Source organism: Pleuronectes platessa, chromosome 12 (assembly GCF_947347685.1).
Source record: "Pleuronectes platessa chromosome 12, fPlePla1.1, whole genome shotgun sequence".
NCBI classification, from domain to species: Eukaryota; Metazoa; Chordata; class Actinopteri; order Pleuronectiformes; family Pleuronectidae; genus Pleuronectes; species Pleuronectes platessa.
In genome coordinates, this window is record NC_070637.1 from 2637651 (window position 1) to 2657004 (window position 19354).

Consider the following 19354-nt stretch of genomic DNA (forward strand, 5'->3'; position numbering starts at 1 on the left):
ACAGCCATGCACACAAACTATTGGCCTATGCAAACACGGGCATTAATACAACACAAAAGAACAACAGCCTTACAGCCGTGATATTATTTTATAGCAATTTAAGAAATAGAATATAACCAGAATATAGGGAAACACCATGTATAAACAGCAGGGCTGAGTGAGCATATACTGTAAGTATAAAAAAGTGCACAGGTGATGTCTGTGCACGTTTGTATGCATAAGGAGCAGCAGACACCTTATTGCTGCCATGTGCAAAAACTTGAGGGTTATTTTAATTTCTTAAACTCACTAATGAGATATGTGGGCAATATGAATGCAGCAGAGCAAGTCCATTCTCGGCTTTATTTTGGCGACTCTGAGATCATTCTCCATGTTTAGCTGCGCTCTGTATTTATTCTTTATGTACGTCAGGGCTGAGAGAGTTGTTTCGCACAAGTCCGCCAGCCTTGTTAACCAGTCAGGGTCAGTGAGGTGGTCAGCGAGCTAGGATCCATACTCCATCATATGCGCACCTCGTCCCGCAGCTAATGTTCTGAGTTAATATGGTGTTGAGTCTAGTTTAGAGTCTAAACGCTTAAAAGTCTCTCGTTACTCAACAGCAATCAAAGACTTGGCCAAAATAGTATTTTGAGTTTTGCCAATGCAGCGCTTGCTTCATGACCCCTCACTACATAGTAAACTACACAGTGTTCATTATGAAGACAAAGGTGAATGGGAGAACAAGGAAGTGTTTCTTAACATAAAGATCTAATTAAAACTTCTTCTGAATTTATAGGACAATCGTAGGATTTTTATGAGTAAGGGTTAGATGAGGTCCAAAACAAACATGAACAGTACACACACTCATGTTTCTGCTACTACACTGGTTTTCTGCATGGACATTTGTCACTACATATTAATCCAAATTCATGTTAAGCTCCACAAAGACGGCCCATGATGGCGCTTGTCACATGGACTATCATGGCCACATTCTATTAGAGGAGTAATATCAAAGAGTGTAATGGTAAAATTACATGGATTAATTACAGTAATTTAGTTACTGCAAAATCATCAATCTTTTGATGAAACTTTATGGCTGATTATTTAACGAAGAAAAATCATATCAACCTCCATGATATAGTGTGTCTTCACATTTTGAGAGATGTGGAGAGGCTTTTAAAATGAACCGCGTTTCTCTCATGACAAATGAGTTTCCCTGCTCAGAGGTTTGCTATGAAATGTGGCTATTATAATGGGAAAAGTTGGGTTATGTGTTTAAAAATGTGAATCTGTTATGAGGAACTTCAAAGCGAGCTTTTAAAGTCTTAAGACCAAGCTGTGTCGGATCCAAGTAGTTGAGATCAGCTGATGTTTGTGGTGCACAACCATTTAAATGTACTCTGATCACATTTAAACCAATATGTTTCATTTATGATGCTCAACATGTTTTTAGATGAAACAGCTTCATGTCAGTGACATTTCTATCCACAACAAGATAAGGTACAAGGTATTTCTCCTCATCACCTGCCATTTTAATCCAGGATGTCACTGTTTATAGCTGCAGGTTGGCTGTTGCTTGGTAATGATGATATTTAGAGTTGTGTTTCAATTATCAACAATGGTATTTGCTCATATAAAGCAGGGAAATATATAACTACAACAATCAAAGTTATACTAACAACAAAGAAATGTCTGAGTGTGACTTGACATTTTCAACATTCAAAATTATAAATATTAACCAAAGCTAAAAGCGCCCACACAACTGGGCCTTTCTCGCCTGAGCAGCTTGAAGGGATACTTGTTGAGGCTGCCAGAGAAATTAATTTCATGTAATAAATCAGTCTATATGGGAGGGGGTCATGCTTCTATTTGAGTTTATGAAAGCAATAAAAAAATGTTGGGGCCATAAGGGGGAAGCTTTGCTGCAACATTGACATATTGTCACGTCATAAAGTTGTTACATTAAAATCCTTTTGTAGTTGTGAAGCATAATCAGCAAGATTTGGCAGCAAGCAGTGGTTCCACAGTAAATGTCCTTCCAATGACATTATCATGGTAATGGTGAATGATGATACTGATACACTTTTTGTCAATGTGTAAGAAGCATTTTGCTCTAAAACCTGGTCAAGAAGATGCACACATATGTTCTCTTCTCCATTCATTGCTTCTGGTTTAGTTTTGATTTTTCAGAAAACGGTTGATGACCAAAGGGGTATTGCATCAAAGTGGCTTTTTTGGTCTTTGATACGGAGGAGAAGATGCCTTTTATATATTTAACGGAGAAACATGTTAAAAAATAAGCTGATTAAGTTGTTGGTAAAAACTACTTCTTTCATTCCTGCAGTAAAATGTAAAGTTAAACCTGATGAAAAATGCAGACACATTCAAAATATGTGTTACTTGGTCTTAACTCTTTCTTCCCGTATTTATGTAATTATAATAATTACAATTATAATTTTATTTGTATAGCAGCTATCTAAACGAGATGACAAAGTGCTTCACACAAAAGTCCATAGCAAAATGATAAATATGTTGTAATAAGAGATATTCAATAGCCATTCACAACATAATAAGGTCAAGACCTTAAGTTTGTAGAGAAAACCCAACAGTTCTCACTGTAGCTGCAGGTAAAGTCATACTTGTCTGTCTTCCTAAAAAAAGAACAATGTATTTGGGGGAAAAAAATTACATTTAGGTTTATTAGGTCAGCTGGTCAGAGTGGTTTACACATACCTCATCATCTTACTAAGTAAAAGTACATGTGTTATAGTGAAGTCAGTTGCCTTCAGCATCATTTCAAACATATCCGACATTATCTAGCTTAATATCCAGAGTCTAACTGTATCTCGTGATTTGACAAATGATTTATTAAAACATACATATTTGAACAATGTAGGCTGTGGAGAGATATTACGATCACATGTGAAACTGTTTAGTTTGTAATAAAATTCTCTTCCAGGATGGACACCCAGGACCTGGATGTCTCAGGCTCTGCTCTCTCTCTGCTCTCATCCTACCTCAATGAACGCATTTACTGGGTAACTTGGTGAAGATCTGTGTCTGAACCTTGTCCCCTCACTACTGGGGGACTACTGGGGGACTACTCAAGGTTCCGTCCTGGGTCCCCTCCTCTTCTCTCTGTACACCAACCCTCTCGGCTCTGTCATTCACTCACATGGATTTTCCTACCACAGCTATGCTGATGACACCCAACTAATCCTCTCTTTTCCCCAATCTGAAACACAGGTAGCAGCCCGAATCTCTGCCTGTCTGACTGACATCTCTCAGTGGATGACCGCACACCATCTGAAAATTAATCTAAATAAGAGTTAACTACTTTCACTTCCAGGGAAAGGCTCTCCCACCCACGACCTGACTATTACCTTTAACAACTCTGTGTTAGCCCCCACCCAGGCTGATAGGAACCTGTGTGTGACACTCGACAGTCAACTCTCCCTTACTGCCAACATTACTGCAATAACAGGTTCCTGTAGATTCATGCTGTACAACATCAGGAGAATACTCCCCTTTCTCACTCAGAAGGTGGCTCAGGTTCTGCTCCAGGCCCTGGTCATGTCACCCCTACGAATGGATCGGGTCCAGTCTACATCCAGGACATAGTCAAACGTTATAGACCCCAGCCCGATCACTCTGCTCTGCATCAGCCAATTGGCTTGTTGCTCCCTCACTGCGAGCTAAACACTCAACAAAATCACGACTGTTTGCTGTCCTGGCTCCGGAATGGTGGAATGAGCTCCTCAATGACATCAGGACAGCAGAAAGTATACATCTTCCGCCTCATACCATACTGCTCTGGGTTTGCACCCTCATGGTTGAATGTACTTATTCTAATTCGCTTTGGATAAAAGCGTCAGCTAAATTACATGTTATAATAGATGCCACTCCCTCCTCAGAATTTTCTTTCCACATGTAGCACTATAATCCTAATCTGTTGTAGAAAACTTTCACATTCAATATGTCAGATATTTTCTTTCATGACGTCTCCCTAGCCTTGTTGATCATGACATTTCCTTTCTATGTGAATATGAGTGAATTCTTCATAGAGCTCAATGATCTGTTGCTCTGCTGCAGAAAAACAAACCACACATGTTTTTGTGTCTTTCAGGGATATTGTATGCTCTTTTCTACAATTCTTTATACTGGGCTGCATGCACATGCCCGACACAATGCTTATTAAACCCAGGCTAGAATGGCCTTGATTAAACCAAGCTGAATTGTGGTAGTGGAAAGGCTTAAGCCTCAAGTTGAAGTTGAAGCTCATTCAAGCTGGACCTTTCTACTTAAGCCTGGAATAGTTTAGCCATTGGTATTTAATCGCCTTATCAGGGCCATTCATTTGAATTTTTTTTAATCATGTGAGATAAAGGGAATGAAGGGATGAAAGGACTGTGTTGTGGGTGGTGGGTAAGTGGTATTTTAGACCTCTTGTTGAGAGATTTTATTTTTTGCTATGTTTACTCCTGGCTTCCATATTAACCCAGTTTTTCCAAACCCCTAAAAGACAGACTTTTAGAAAAGCCATCAGTCATGTTCAAGTCTAAAAACTCTTGGGATGCATTTTAGTTTAAAGAAAAATAGATAATGTCATATTCGACACAAACTGTGGTGAAAGATAATTTTCACTGTCCATTTTGCTGCCCCTTTGTCCCTGTTCTGCTGGTATTTGTGTATGCATAAGTTAAAGGTTTATATATGAGATATATACCACTCAGCCTCTCTCCAATTCCACCTGCACAGATGATCTGCATTCAGTAGTCAACAACTCACCTCCTGACAACATTTAACCAGCATCTCAAGCAAACAGACTCCGGCACTTCGTCAATCTACACTTGTGCTTGTTGCCTGTCTCACTTGTTCTGTACACAACACCGCAGCTCTGCCTGCTTTCTGTTTGGCTCCCAGCCCGCTCTTTTTGCTTTAGACTCTGGAGTTCAAAGATAATCTCCTCAGATCTGGTACCCAGACTTTTATACCATCGTCATTGAACCCTGTTAAATCTTTCTTGTCTCTGCTCATTCATTCAAACAGAGTCCAGACAAAAAGTTGAAACTTGTTATATCCGATAATTGCCATGTTAAACTTAGATTTTATGACTTTGTTCTACTTGTGAAGAACTCTTATTTGGTTTAAATAGTGCTCTATAAATACATTATTATTATTATTATTATTATTATTATTATAAGGGCATTATAAGGGCTATACAAATAAAAGTTTATTGGTTTATATGTGTTGATATGCAACTTTTCCATACTGTAAACTAAAGTATATTAACCCATATGTTAATGATATATTTGTATTTGTCTCTTTTATATAAACTGAATGATAAAGATAAAGTTATAACTAATTATTATTGTAGGGTTAGGGTTAGGGTTAGTCCTAACATCTTAAACAAGTTTTAAAGCAGATGCAGGATTTCAACAAAAGGCTCTTTATATGGATAATCTTGTGAATTAATCATAAGTAATTACTTACCAAGACAATAACCGAAACCTCTATGCTCCTAATAATCAGTGGTTTCTCTTCCCAAACACAATGTCTTACATAATCAGTTGAAAATGCAACTTTAGCTGACAATGAATCTTCACCTGAACAGGATTTAATCTAGTCCAGTGTCAACAAAAGTCATATCGATCCCACACGTATTGTGGTTTGTTGACATGCTGGGCCGTTTGGAATATCTGTATCATAGCAGCCAACCACATCATCCAGGCAGCTGGATGAAGACTAGCAATGCATTGTGGGAGCTGGGACCTTGGACCTATAAGGACTCAGTTTCTAATCAGCTGCCATCAGAGGCTAAAAAGACGTCACAGGCCAGTATCTAGTTCATTCTGTAATACTTGAAACAACATTAACAATCATTGTGTCTGTGTGTCTGTGTGTCTGTGTGTACACGCTAAAAGAATGAGGGCACTGTATAAAAGAAATGTGTAAATGGATAAGATCTTGAACAGGAGTAATCTTAGATGTGGTAATTATTAGTGTGTCTGGTGATTTCAACACTAACATCACCACAAAGTTCTTATTGATAAGGAATTGGAGCGCAGTGACATAACTTTTGACTCCTCCAGATTCTGAGCTTTATGTATGTGAATGCAAATAGAATGCCTAGCAGTTATGATGATACATGAACCGCGGAGACACTGCATCAAGAAACACATATGAGAGTTTGTAGGTTATGCTACTGATGGAAAATTACTATATGCACCATAAGCATCAATGCTATATTGTTGGATAAAGGCCACTATGATTACTGACTATAATTGGGTTACTGGCATTTTTGCTCTCAGAGAGAGCTTAGCTCGACACAACTGTACGTGATTTGGTTCATGATTTGAAAATGTGGCATAATGACATAGTGATGGCATAGTAATCCCATGCAGTTGAGCTGCAGTCTAATTTTTATAATAATAGGAACAAATCTTGTGTCTATTTATATTTAATCTTTATTCATATATTTATCAAATCTCTGTCTTTTCTTTTCCAGTAAAAGGGTTTTAATTGTTGATGATACAAAATGACGCATTCCTGCAGTGATTCTGTGTCAATTATTTGAACCTTTCTGGCATTTTTTACCTCCCTGCTCGGGCATAATTTATACTTAAGTTAGCGACAGGCACACAGGGACCTAATCTGCTCAACTCATTGGTTACATCTACAGGAAAGTATATGATTCTGAGGCTGTCCACTGCACCTCCAATTTAAAAGTTGTAAAATATAAAAACTCATTTGAAATAAGAACCCTTGTCTCGCTGAAGCTCCACCATTTCCTGAGCTTCAGCCAAACACATCTCATATCAGCGTACAGCTGGCAAACCAAAATATAAGGCAGAAAGATCTGGTACTGACGTACTTTCCAGGGCAACTTGTTGACCCTCCCAGCAAAGGAACCAGTTTCTGTTACACAATCACACACTTCTGAATGATCTCTTTCTGTATTTATTGAAACTGTGGTGAAATAATTCAGATTCGTTGATTCTTCATCAAATCAACAGCAATTCAACAATCTAAAAAGGCTCCTACATTTACATTTACATTTTTCATTTAGCTGACTCTTTTTTTCTAAGCGACTTAGAATAAGCGCATTCAACCATGAGGGTACAAACCCAGAACAACAAGAATCAAGAAGGTACCATTTCTACAAAGTGCTATAAGTAAGTACCATATTAGTGCTAATAAATTGTTAGTTTAAACTTCTAGTCAAGGTATACCATAACTTTTTTTTTATATCAAATGCATTTACAAGTAGTTTAATGTTAGACCACGTAGAGATATTTTTATAAAAAGCAATTCATCATTTTGATAATCAAGCACAAACAATAGGTACATGCGATGGATCACAGTAGCTGTAATGCCCCTAAGTATTTTGACATTGTGACCCATGAGTATTCCGTAGTCATTACTACATTCTGATGTAGGACATTTATCTTCTTCATGACCAAATCAAAGCCCTTTACAGTAGAGTTTTAAACACATACATTTGTACAGTGCATCTACGGGGAGAGTTTTTTCTATGAAAAGGCAATGCCTTCAAGGGCAATTTGCAGTTCAGCTTTTTGCCCATGGACGTTTGTGGAATGTGGAACACTGGGATGAAACAGCTAACCCTGGTTAGAGGATGACCCGCTCTACCCCCTCAGACACAGCTGTCTTGTGTGATTGATATTTTCACTATTTTCAGATGCTCAGTAAAATCAAAACCAACGTGGGAAAAAAATGACTCGTAATCCAGCCCTCAAACAGTTCATTCATAGGAGAGGATAATCTATGATTTTTAGGATGGTCTAACCCAAGTGACTGGAGTGTCCTTTACAAAATGAAGAAGAAGAAAATGTATTAATGTCCTTTAAAAGAATTTGCAAGAGAAGCTCAGAGTCAAAGAGTTTGGACCTGATCAGCTAGACATTATGGCTAGCTCTGCTATTATTTTTCATATACATCAGAAAGACAAAAATAAATGTTTATTTAGCTCAAAAATACAAATAAAAGACTTATTTGTATTTAAATACTCTGTTGTAATACCTTCATACATATTTCAGTCAGACAACTCACGTTAACGGTTTATTGCAGAAATGGTCGTGTTTTATAGATGGTTTTGGAGAGTGAGGTATGTCACAAGATATATGTCACATGTATGCCTGAACTAGCTTGCAAGCGTTGCTCCATGTTTGCTTGGTTTTTGGTAAGTGTATATTTTGGCAGACAAAGCAGTAAGGAGTGAGGAAGAGACATTTCACATGATGCATTTAGTGCTCATTCTTCCTACAGAGCTCTGAGAAAAAGCCACTGGCTGTGAGTCCAGCTGCAGCTGCTGTACCTGCTCTCACTGGGGGAAGCTGTGGACATGGTTACTGCCTGCCCTGAACCACAACTGCAGCTGTGTTTGAATACATTTTAACCCTTGGTGCAGCATCTGTCAGTATGACACATGTATCACCATACACAGAAGTTTAGAAATACAAGAGCTTTAATACAACATGCAGCCAGCATGAGTGTGTGTTAATTCACTGCACACACACAACCAAGTTACTGTTACACTCATCAAAAACAATGTCTTGCAGTCAAAACAACCAATGCAAAGCCATGTCTAAAGCCACAATCGCAGCGACAGCAGAAGCTACACATGCTTTAAGACCACCACAGTAGTAAAACAGTTTATATAATAGATAGATAGATGCTCAACAACTAAATAGGAATGTATTGAAGGATTCAACATTTTTGACGTCGGCCTTAAATCAGTGAATCCCCATATGAATACTGCAAAACGATTTTTCTACATCCAACAATTCCTCTCAATCATGCAGGGCGTGAAAAGAGGGGGGACAAAATTTGTACCCCTCATTCTGTAAAAAATAGAGTTAAAATATGTAACTTATTTAAAGTTCGTATTCAGAAGCCTAACGTCAGCTACGCAAACAGTAGTGCTGTAGTTGTAGTGTTTTAGTACAAATGTTGTTACTGGTCTGCAGTGAAGGGTAAAAAACACAAAGATATTTTTGTAAGATAAAGGCTGAAGAAAAACCTGCAGTAGTGTTCATATGGGAACTAAGACAGAGTTTAAAAATTCTAAGAAACATATATTACTGTTTAAATAAAGCCTTGACCAGCTCTGAGAACATTCAGGCAGATCAGCTGAGGACATCCCAGCTGACATTCAGATAGATATAAAATCATTGCAGTCGTATAATCCCTGCAGGGAATTACTCACATTCCCCACAGTCTGGCTCACTCATTTGATTTAATATAAGTGACTGCTTTTATGTAGCCTGACGTTGTCGTACTCATAATTCTAGTCAGAATATGAGTCCGATACTGCTCCATTGGGCTGTGATTATGGGGCGTGTTTCAACCGAACCAGGAAAAAAAAGGCCTCTACGCTCAATTCGATAGACCTACAACAAATCAGAGCCATGTAGTATGTGACGTATGTTAAGCGACGCATAGTTGTTGTCAACAGAACTCAAGCGAACTTACATCAACACCTATGATACTATGTTTACAACATTTGATTCAGGTCTGTGTGGAGAATACGTAGCCCCCCCCTCTCTTTTTATCTTTACTCACTGCTTGTGTGGCTGTAGTGGATGGGCAGAGGGGGACATTTAATAATGTCATTGGTAAAATTAAAACTCCAGGACAACAGAAGGGGAATTCAAAGTATGGGATGCATATTGATAATTTATATCGTATAAAATCATCAATATCATTTCAAATCATTTTTCAGTGTGTTTCCTGGTGCAATACGCTTGCGTCAAGTGCAAAAAATAGACTCGACCCTGAAACGATCGCTGCACGGCGCTAGGCTTACGCATCGCTTTCCTCTTTCAAAATGAATGCGCTGTCGATGTCTTCTAAAACAGACTCAATGGCAGCATCTACACATCTCAGCTCTCCAGCGGCAGGCATGTTTGTTGAAAACGAATTCAACCCAAGCGCTCTTTGGTGACATGGTTGATTACGTTACTGTTGATCATCTGTCCATCATCGTATAAAGCCCATCCTGACAATTTGATTGGTCCGAAGAGCTTCTGTTCGGGCATAATTTCTCCCCAACGGAGCGACTCCGGACCGAACTTCCCGACCTCAAATGTTTCGGGCGGGGCTAAGTTCTGTCTGGCATCCAGGCTAGCTTTTATGTCCTTCCTGGTAAAATACATTTTAAGTACTCTTCATTTATAGACAGTTCAAGACACTTAAGAGACTTACATAAAAAACACCAAATAATAAAAGTCGTCCATGACTGGCCTTGCTAAATGCTTTTCAAGGATTTGCAGCCTTTTCTGACATGTGTCCTTGTTTCAATGTACTGTAATTTACTTGACCTCAGAAGAGTTTATGCAGCCAGCACACATGGCCTACAAGCTTACGTAAAATTAGAATCTGCACAACAGTAAAGTTTGGCATCCAGTTTCTGATCTCATCGCATAATTAAACTCCATGTTCCCCACAAGGAAACATGGAGTTTAATTATGCGTGTGGAGCGATGATGCTTACTCAGGGTCCAGGTGAACAATGAGGTGGTGGGGTTTGGGAATCGGTGGTTCTTTCCCCTGTTAATACTCACTCTTTGTGAGGGTTAAGGGGAGAGGACTTCGCACCTTGTTAGGCCCTATTAGAAAACCTGTGATTTGTAAATATGGGCTATACAAATAAAATGTCATTGATTGAATTACCCTCCAGGCGTTGCCTCATTTGTTGTGTGATTGCATACGTTTGGATCATTTCTCCAAGCACATGCTGAAGGATTGATTGTCCTTCCATCCATTAGTTACGCCTGCTTATCTTAGGGTCCCAGGGGGCTAGAAGTTGTCTGTGCCTTACACATGGAACAGTAGGAAAGGTTGCTGAAAAATTGTAAAACTTGTCAAACCCATCCGTGCCAAAGCATTCACAGGTCTATTCGCACTCTACCCTAGCAACCAACAGACAAGGTGAAACATCCTTATGTCAATATTCGAGAAAAACAATTGAAAAATTGTCAAATACTTATTTTTGTGACTTAAAACCTAAACAAATAAATTATACTTTTCAATAACAAAAGAAATTTGGATTTGTAACAAGCAGTTCCAGTCACCTTTATGCTTTGCACTCTACCTTTTACACAAGTGACAATACACATCATTTCAGTTTTTATTCTCCAGTAAGTCTCTACCCAACACTGTCTCCACCAATGCAAACACCAACCCTAATAACTGGTTTACCTTTGTGGACACTTATGGTGCTAAGGGAACATGTCCTAAAGATATTTGCTAAATGGATTTATCATTAAATCTTCATAAAAATTGATTTGTTCTGTGAGTTTCACAGTGTGAAAGGGAATTGTATAATCATAGAAACACTTTCAAAGCGGATCCAAAATGAGTAAACCCCTCTGGTCCATTTCTTTTAAGCCATGACTATGCTATGATACTTTTTAAACAGAGTATTTTAAGCTGATGGCACAAAAGATGTTGCTCACTGCATCTGACGTGTACTTGCCATTTAATATGTTTCTCACACAAATTATAAAAAAAAACTCTCTGTATCCTCATTAGATAACATTTGCACTTAAAGTCACATTTGGGATAATGCCACGATATATATAGTGAGCAAACCTTTGAGCATCATAAAGACATGGAGAGAATTACATAACCATGTCCATTCTAAAGAAGGAAAGTTGAGCTGCTCTTCCGAGGAGACATTTTCTCTTTGTAAGTGGCTGTGATGCTAGTAGCCATGTGATGCCTGCTCTCAACGTTTGTTCATAGAGAGTTGGACATTACTTAACCAAATTTCAGCCAGCCTCTTGTCTCTGTTAGACAGATCCTAACCAGGTCGCCAGTCGATCAAAAGACGAGCTTAACACACAGTATTCACTCTCAGATTCACACCTTAGGCTTGTTTACAGTCTCCCAACCGGGGATGTATTTTGTGTGTAGGAGGAAATTGGAACCCCAAGTGCAAACCCACACAGAAATTCAAACTCGTCACAGAAGCCCCCCAACCCCCCAGTCACAGTACTTCACAACAGTACTACAATCGGAGAATGAACAGTGCCTGGTGTCAAACTAGTCCTGGCTATCACATAAAAGGCTTCTGGAGTGAATTTGATTTCAATATAGTTCATTACACAAATCAAGTGTTTACCAAATGCACTCTGAGAAATCAAGTCAAGCCATGGCATTAAATGCTACTCACAGTCTGGTGCAGACATGCATCACAAGCAACCAATGGACAATTATGAAACTGGTGTGTGTGTTCTCTTTCATTTTGTGTGTGGACGTCGTGCTGCTCCGTGTGTCAAACATTAATACATTATATGTCAGTGGCACAAGGATACACATACTAACACATTGCAATGTTTACTTCCCTTTGATTTCCCAGCTCGGCTGTGCATGTTACAGTCAGCTGTGCCCTTTAGAATGACTTGTGCTTTTCTGCTTCCACAATGGGTCTCTTTGTCTCTACCTCTGGTTTGTGGATGCGTCATTGCGTTCTTATGCACAGTCCAGTGACATACACTGCTTGTAGGTACATGCACACACACACACACACACACACACACACACACACACACACACACACACACACACACACACACACACACACACAAACACACACACCCACACACACTTCAAACCAAGTGTCAACCCTCAAACCAACTTTTCAATTCGTGAAGACCAGCCTAAATGTCCTCACAAAGTCAATAAGTCCTCATGATGGTATTTAACCAAAATTATCCCTCATAACTATTAAAAGACAAGCACACACACATTCGGACATAAAGTATCGTTTCTCTCTCTTGCAGTTAACATCTAAAATGCTGTCACAGAAATTAGCAAGTATATATGTCAACCCAAACTACACAAACAGTCAGATCTTACCGCCTATACAGCAGCGTGTCAGCAACCATCCAAGTTAAAGATTAGTCCTTTCAATGAGATAACTGTTACTGCTGCCGCATGCTGCAGGCTGCAGGCTGCTATTGGCTGGGAAGCAGAGAGACTCCCATGATGGATACTACACTATGACCTCCTCCTCTTGTTGGTAAACACAGCAGCCTGGAGCGACAGCGGTCCTGACAGTCCTGTGACGTGCGCACGCACACACACACACACACACACACACACACACACACACACACACACACACACACACACACACACACACACACACACACACACACACACAACATTTTTGTACGTCTATCTTAGTGAGTTATTTCAGTTTCACTCAAACACAGTCAATTGCTAGTAAGCTCAACGCTAACATCAGCACAGCTTGTGTATTCTAAGACGCAAATAAACATGTTTAACTAATCCAATAGATTCAGAAATGTTACATGAATGGAATGGTAGTTGTCATGGTTATCTGTTAGTTCAGTGTTTCCTGTTTATTTTGTAGTTCTGATCTCCCTCATGTGTCTCAGTTCACTTTACTTCCTGCCTTTGTGTTTCCCTCCAGTGTTGTTTGTCCCTCCTTGGTTTGTTTAACCTGCTCGCTCGGTGCCACCTGTTTTTTCATGGGTTCGGTTTGTATGTAAGTCCACTCCTCAGTTCTGTCTTTGTCCAGTCACATGCTTTGTTCCTGTCCGCTTGTTCTCCCTGAACAGTTTGAACAGTATCTCCTGCTGTGCTTGCCCCTTAGTCTATTTTATAAATTTTTCAATAAATTCAGTTTTTTGGAATGAATCCACCTCTCCTCTGCACTTGGGTCCACCAGCTAACCAAATGGCAACAGTAATAATGTGAAAACAACCTAAAAGGTGTGGATAATATGTGTAGAGCTGAGGGGAACTTGGGAGTTGGGTCGATCTATGAACTGTGATTAGCCCCTCCTTATGAACTTCCTGTCTGTAGCAGGTTTGGTGTTTCCTGTAAAATCTTTGAAAATATTATTCCTGTTTTCTTTGGCATCAGTGCAAATGTCCATAAACTGTCTTGTGATGTTGAAGATAATGATTAAGAAAAGATCCAGGCCAAAAATGAATCAGTTCCTCCCAATTAATGAAAACCTTCTTGGTGTTGGTAATTATACATTATACCTTTCTTATGACATTAGTATTATTATAATTATGGTGTTTTCTTATTAGAGCCATTAGTTGATTGATTGATTGATTGATTGATCATGGTGCCTTCACTCTCTGTTTTAGGGTTTATTTGTTTTGGCTCTGGTCTAATGCTTCTCGGGTCTGGCTCTTTTCTTATTCAGAGATTTCCCACAAACTCTGTGTTTGGTGAATCTTTCATTTAAAGGAAAAAGATGGCTTAATTATTTTCAACCTTTTTTATCCAGCCTGAATCTCTCTCATGCAGGTCAAATGCAATCAAATGCATTCAATACTTTCACCCATTTAGCATTTTTGAAAAGGCCGCATCCTTTTTAATAAAAATGCTCTGACTCATACAGTCAAATACATTTGCCCAAAACGTACAACAGCCTTTTTACAATATAAGACAAAACATAGGGCTAATGTTTTCTACCCTTTTTTTCTTTCTTTCTTTTCTTTCAAGGCCCGACTGGCACTCCTAATTATGTGAACTCTTTATGCCATGCTATGGCATAATGGCACAAACTGAAAGCACCTACTATTGATGGTAATGTATGGATATACCCATAAATCTGTATTTTCTTACAATTCATTAATAGTGTGCCTATTATTTGAATGGACAGCTAAGCTCCAGTGTTCCTGTAGCAGTGAGGGTTATTCATTAAACCCGTAGTCGCACTGTGGTCAAACTGCAGCCTGGTAAATAGGATTCTGAATAAATGGATAATGTTCTATGAATTTAAAGGAGTAAGAGTCAAATTACCATTTTCTCAGGTAACAACCAATGGAATAATTATCCTAACTAGAGTTTGAATGTGTCAGCCGTACTGCTGCTCCTTATGAATGTATGCAAGTCCTGTTGATAGTGTTGAATGAGATCCTGTTGGCACAAATGTCTGTCCACATGTTCAGATGTACCTGTAGTTGAATTAGAAAATACTGCAGTGTCACACACATGTCCATCACCCTACTCTACCAGCAGTAACTGCTTTGCTGTTTACGTGTGGATGTGAGACACGGTTGGAGTAAAAGTGCATACTGAAGGATTGTCTTTTTTAGTTTGGCAATTTATTACAGAGTCCATTGGTTGAACACTGAAATTGAATGCAAATATTTAAGTGTAATAGAGTGCTGTAAATGCTACAACCACAAAGACAGAGCATGAATCAGCTGTAATAGAACAAACAGAAGAGTTCAGTTATTTGCTACCTATTTATGGTCACCTTTTAAGTAGTGTCCATTGATAAAGTGGTTCTCTAGTCTGTCAACCACTCAAGTCTTTTTCAGTCACACTCATGCATGTTGTATGAGGAGCAGATAGGGGCCAGTGTCTTGCTCGAAGACACTTCAACACATTCTGGATGAACTAGGTATTGAAACCTCTGATCACCATGTGTCCCTGACAGCCTCCTCTCTGCTTGTAGCAGCCACAATGATGAGTACACATCCTGCTCTAATAGATTCTTAGCTGCAAATGTTAAGTCCTGCTAGTGGTTTTAGCTGAATCCCAACAGTAAAGTGAATCTCCAGGGGTCATGATTGCACCCAGAAGAGGGCAATCTGCTAATGAGACCATGGGAAATTTTCTGCAAATGTGACATCTGGTCATTAAGGTCTAGTGGAAAGTCATGATGTGTCTCAGATGGAAACAGTTCAATATGAGCAATCTGTTGATCTGATGTGAAAACAAATATGAAAACAAGAAAACAAATCAACAGCACCTCAGGCCAAACACCTATTAAGAAACATGGTGTCAGAAGACATCTTCAGGCCACAGTAAGAAGTAGTAAAAGACAGACATTTGCAAATGGCAAATTACAAAATAGAATTCTTTCAAATCTCTAAACAACACAACTGAACTATACAGAAACCTAACTGTATTTGGTCACCATTGTCTGACATGAATACAGTACTTACTGAAGTCAAATTAACAACAGGTGAAACAATTTAGTTTTGCTCTTGAATTCTGAAATACTTCACAGCGGCAATATTTCAAAAATTAAAGCAAAGATTTTCATCTGCTAATCCACTCGCATGTAGAGTCGACAAAAGACTGAGTCTTTGGGGGAAGTTTGCATCTACAAGAAAATCGGTGTAGATATAAATAATCAAAAGCAAACATAATGCATCCCTCTGTCCAAACTAATACCACAATTAAAGGTGAAAGAAGATAATTGTGTAATTAGTTAACAGAAGAAAAAGGAGTGTGTTGTCAATGTCTGAATAAATATACTGGTAATACAATCGGGGGAATTAATTGAGTTCACGTTTGTCTCCTCCTCTGGGACACACTAATTAACTCATAATGAAGACAGCAGGACACACCATGGAGAGCAGCACACGATATACACATCATCATGTAGAGGAGTGTGTAGAAGTAGTATTTCTTTCATGTAATGGAACACATGTACAGTACCATATGACGTGGGGCGGTAACACTCTGTGTTTGATACACATAGATTGTTACTGCCCCACTAAATGTCTGACACAGAGGAAACACTCTCCATCCCAATCAGCTCTATAATGACTTAATATGCTGCATATTAGAGTTAAGCACAAATCAGAATATATGTTTCAGGTTCTAATTTCACAAGGTAGTAATGTAACCCCCAGCAGTGTTTTTTTTTTAAATTAAAACCAATTGCATTTTTTCATCGAGGCAACTGCATGTGCATCTTACCTGATTTGTGACCTCCAATATGTTGAGATCTATCGGTTGACCACTCAAATCCACCTTCTAAACATGTTCACGTCTAGATCCAAGCTGTCTGTTTAAACCCACATCCAAACGCAAGACTAGCTGGATCCACAAGGACTAGCATAGCTATCCAGTCAGCGCTCAAGCGAATATTTCCCAAGTCTTTCTTGTAATGCTCCTGTGTCCCTCCGAAGCCCTTTGTCTGTCTCAGCCATATACAGCACTGCTGCTGCGTGTTCAGCCAGAACTGATCCCAGTGTGTGAGCTGTTTGTCTAAACGGCCACTAGACTTCCTTCAATTCTTTCCAAACTTAGTTTTCCTGCCTGTGTTGGTTGGTTTCCCTGGACTGAGCTAAATATAGGGACCACACAAGGTAAAGTGGAACAGAGCAAAGCAGGAAATGTATCACAATATGCGTGTGCGCACATTCATGTTTGTTTCTGTGTGTCTTCCTGTCTCAGCAACAACAACAGTCATGATGAATGAGTCCAATGACATGTGGTTAAATGTTAAGTTTATCAAGGCCTGAGTTTACATGACTTTATTTTTGTTAGTATTGGTATTGGTATTAGTATTAGTATTAGTATTAGTATAGTATAATTATAAGTTTAAGTAGCCGCTTCAGTCAGCAGGGTGGAGTGAGTGTGTGCGTGTGTTCATGGATTGTTGTTGTGTGAGAGGCTGAACCATCCCGTGTTCCACTCTAATGACGTTGTGCACATTGTTTTGTCTCTGGGTTTTGTCTAAAAATGTGTACCTAAACAAAAACACTGACGGCACATCCTGCTGCTTGCCTGGACAAAAAGAAATCACACTTTTCCAGCAAAGGGGCAGCTTCTGTAAGGACACTCCAATGTAACGATTTCTACTAAATTTGACCCTCTGCTATTGATTCCTTGATTCCCAAGGATGTTTCTTAAAAAACACATTAGCTGTTGCGGTCAAGCTTTACAGAATGTTTTTAAATGGGACCAGTTGGGGTTTATAATGAAGATGTGTTGTCAGTTAATATATTTAACAAGTATCAAATGATACAAAATGTACAAAACAACATGTTTGTTTTCCACCAGTAACTGGTCTCACAGTACAGTCTGCACCTGTTGTGACTCCAGCATTATCAAAGTGATTCATGATTCTGTTCAGACTCTCAGAGCTCTCGGTTAAGTTTAGTGGAAAATCCTGGTCTGGTTTAAAACATGAGCCTGACCTTTGCCTGCACTGCAGCTTCTCCACAGAATGAATGTTTCTACTGCACAGCTCAATGAAACTTTGGTTCATTAACCCATTTTGCCTACTTTGTCACACTAATTATAACCCACTACACTCATGGTATCACCTTTTACTACTGAGCCGTCTCTGACTGCTACATAATATTATGAAACAATTATATACTCAATCTAATATTTGATCATGTGCTCAGTTATAGTTGTCTAATGTACACTAATGTTAACTTGACTCAATTAAAACACAGAAACATACATTACAGTGTGGTCGGTGACTGCAGGTTAAAAAACATGATTACCTCCTGAATCAATACTCCTCTCATCCTGGACACACATCTGTGTTAAAGGAAACACTTACCTCACTTTGATCCAGACAAACAGAACTGCCAAGTTAGTCCCAGCTCATCAGGACCACCACTGACACACACGATGACTTCAAGTGCTGCAGGTTAACTGTCTCTGCAATAACTCAAAACACTCTCTCCCCCCTTATCTTTTCCTCTCTCTCTTTCTCTCTCTCTCTCACACACACACTCTCTCACACATACACGCACACGCACACGCACACACACGCTCACAAAGTATATAAATAGATTTTGAGTTTACTGGAAACTCAGGATGGTGTTCAGGACAGCTATGCAAATATCAGTTACAGATAGAGATAGAGTCACAGGATCTAATCCAGAGGAACAATGAACATATGAACATGTTATAAAGCGGAGGACAAAGATGAAGAAATAAAACACGGGATGGGTCTGCAGTAGTGTAATAGTGTCACACAAATTCTGCCTTTCATTACAAGATTCACAATTCAGATGTCCACAAGAGGTTTGACTCAGGTGGACTGTAAGTATCCTTTATTCAGGCAACTGGAGTTGACAAAATGAGTTCCATTTAGCAGCTTCCCGGGAGCTTTACATTTGTTTTTTATAACTTGATCCTCCTCAACAGACGGAGTTTAAACCAACATGGGTCCATAAAGTGGAGATTTCCACACCGGCACTTCCATGGCAACTGGGAAACCCCCACCAGCTGAGGGAGAACATGTGATATGATTGAGAGCTCCAGAACTGGACCTTGTGGCTTTGGGTATAAGATATTGTCGGCCAGTCAGTTGGATAGATTGTTGTGGTAGTTGGTGCAGACATGATGAATCCTGTCAACAGCAGTGATGCCCCTAACTTTGTCTAGAATGCAACCAGCTGGTTGACACTTTTTATTTCTATCTTTCGGAGGGATCGCCATCGCTACGACGCAGCTCGTGAGAGGAAAGGGAAGCAATACAAATTTCGAATACTCATCCTCAGATTCTTAACAACTTCAGATCCAAATTACTTCAGTTTTATTGTAGAGCTGGACAAGGTTCCACTGCCATCAGATTCATGGCGTAGGCAGCGAGTGGC

General features: G+C 39.3%; 1 protein-coding gene across 7 annotated transcripts in view; it reads right to left on the reverse strand.

Moving 5' to 3' along the window:
- The window catches only part of rasgrp3 (RAS guanyl releasing protein 3 (calcium and DAG-regulated)), a 41347-nt gene extending 22842 nt beyond the window's left edge, over positions 1-18505 (reverse strand). For 2 of the 7 annotated variants that reach the window (XM_053436187.1, XM_053436188.1), the window contains exon 1: positions 18310-18505. The gene's annotated coding sequence lies outside the window, so the exon portion shown is untranslated. Of the gene's footprint in view, positions 1-12863; positions 13067-16709; positions 17139-18309 lie in introns of those variants that run through there. The other 5 variants (XM_053436189.1, XM_053436190.1, XM_053436186.1 and 2 more) reach the window with 5 other exon arrangements.
- Positions 18506-19354: the final 849 nt, after the last annotated feature.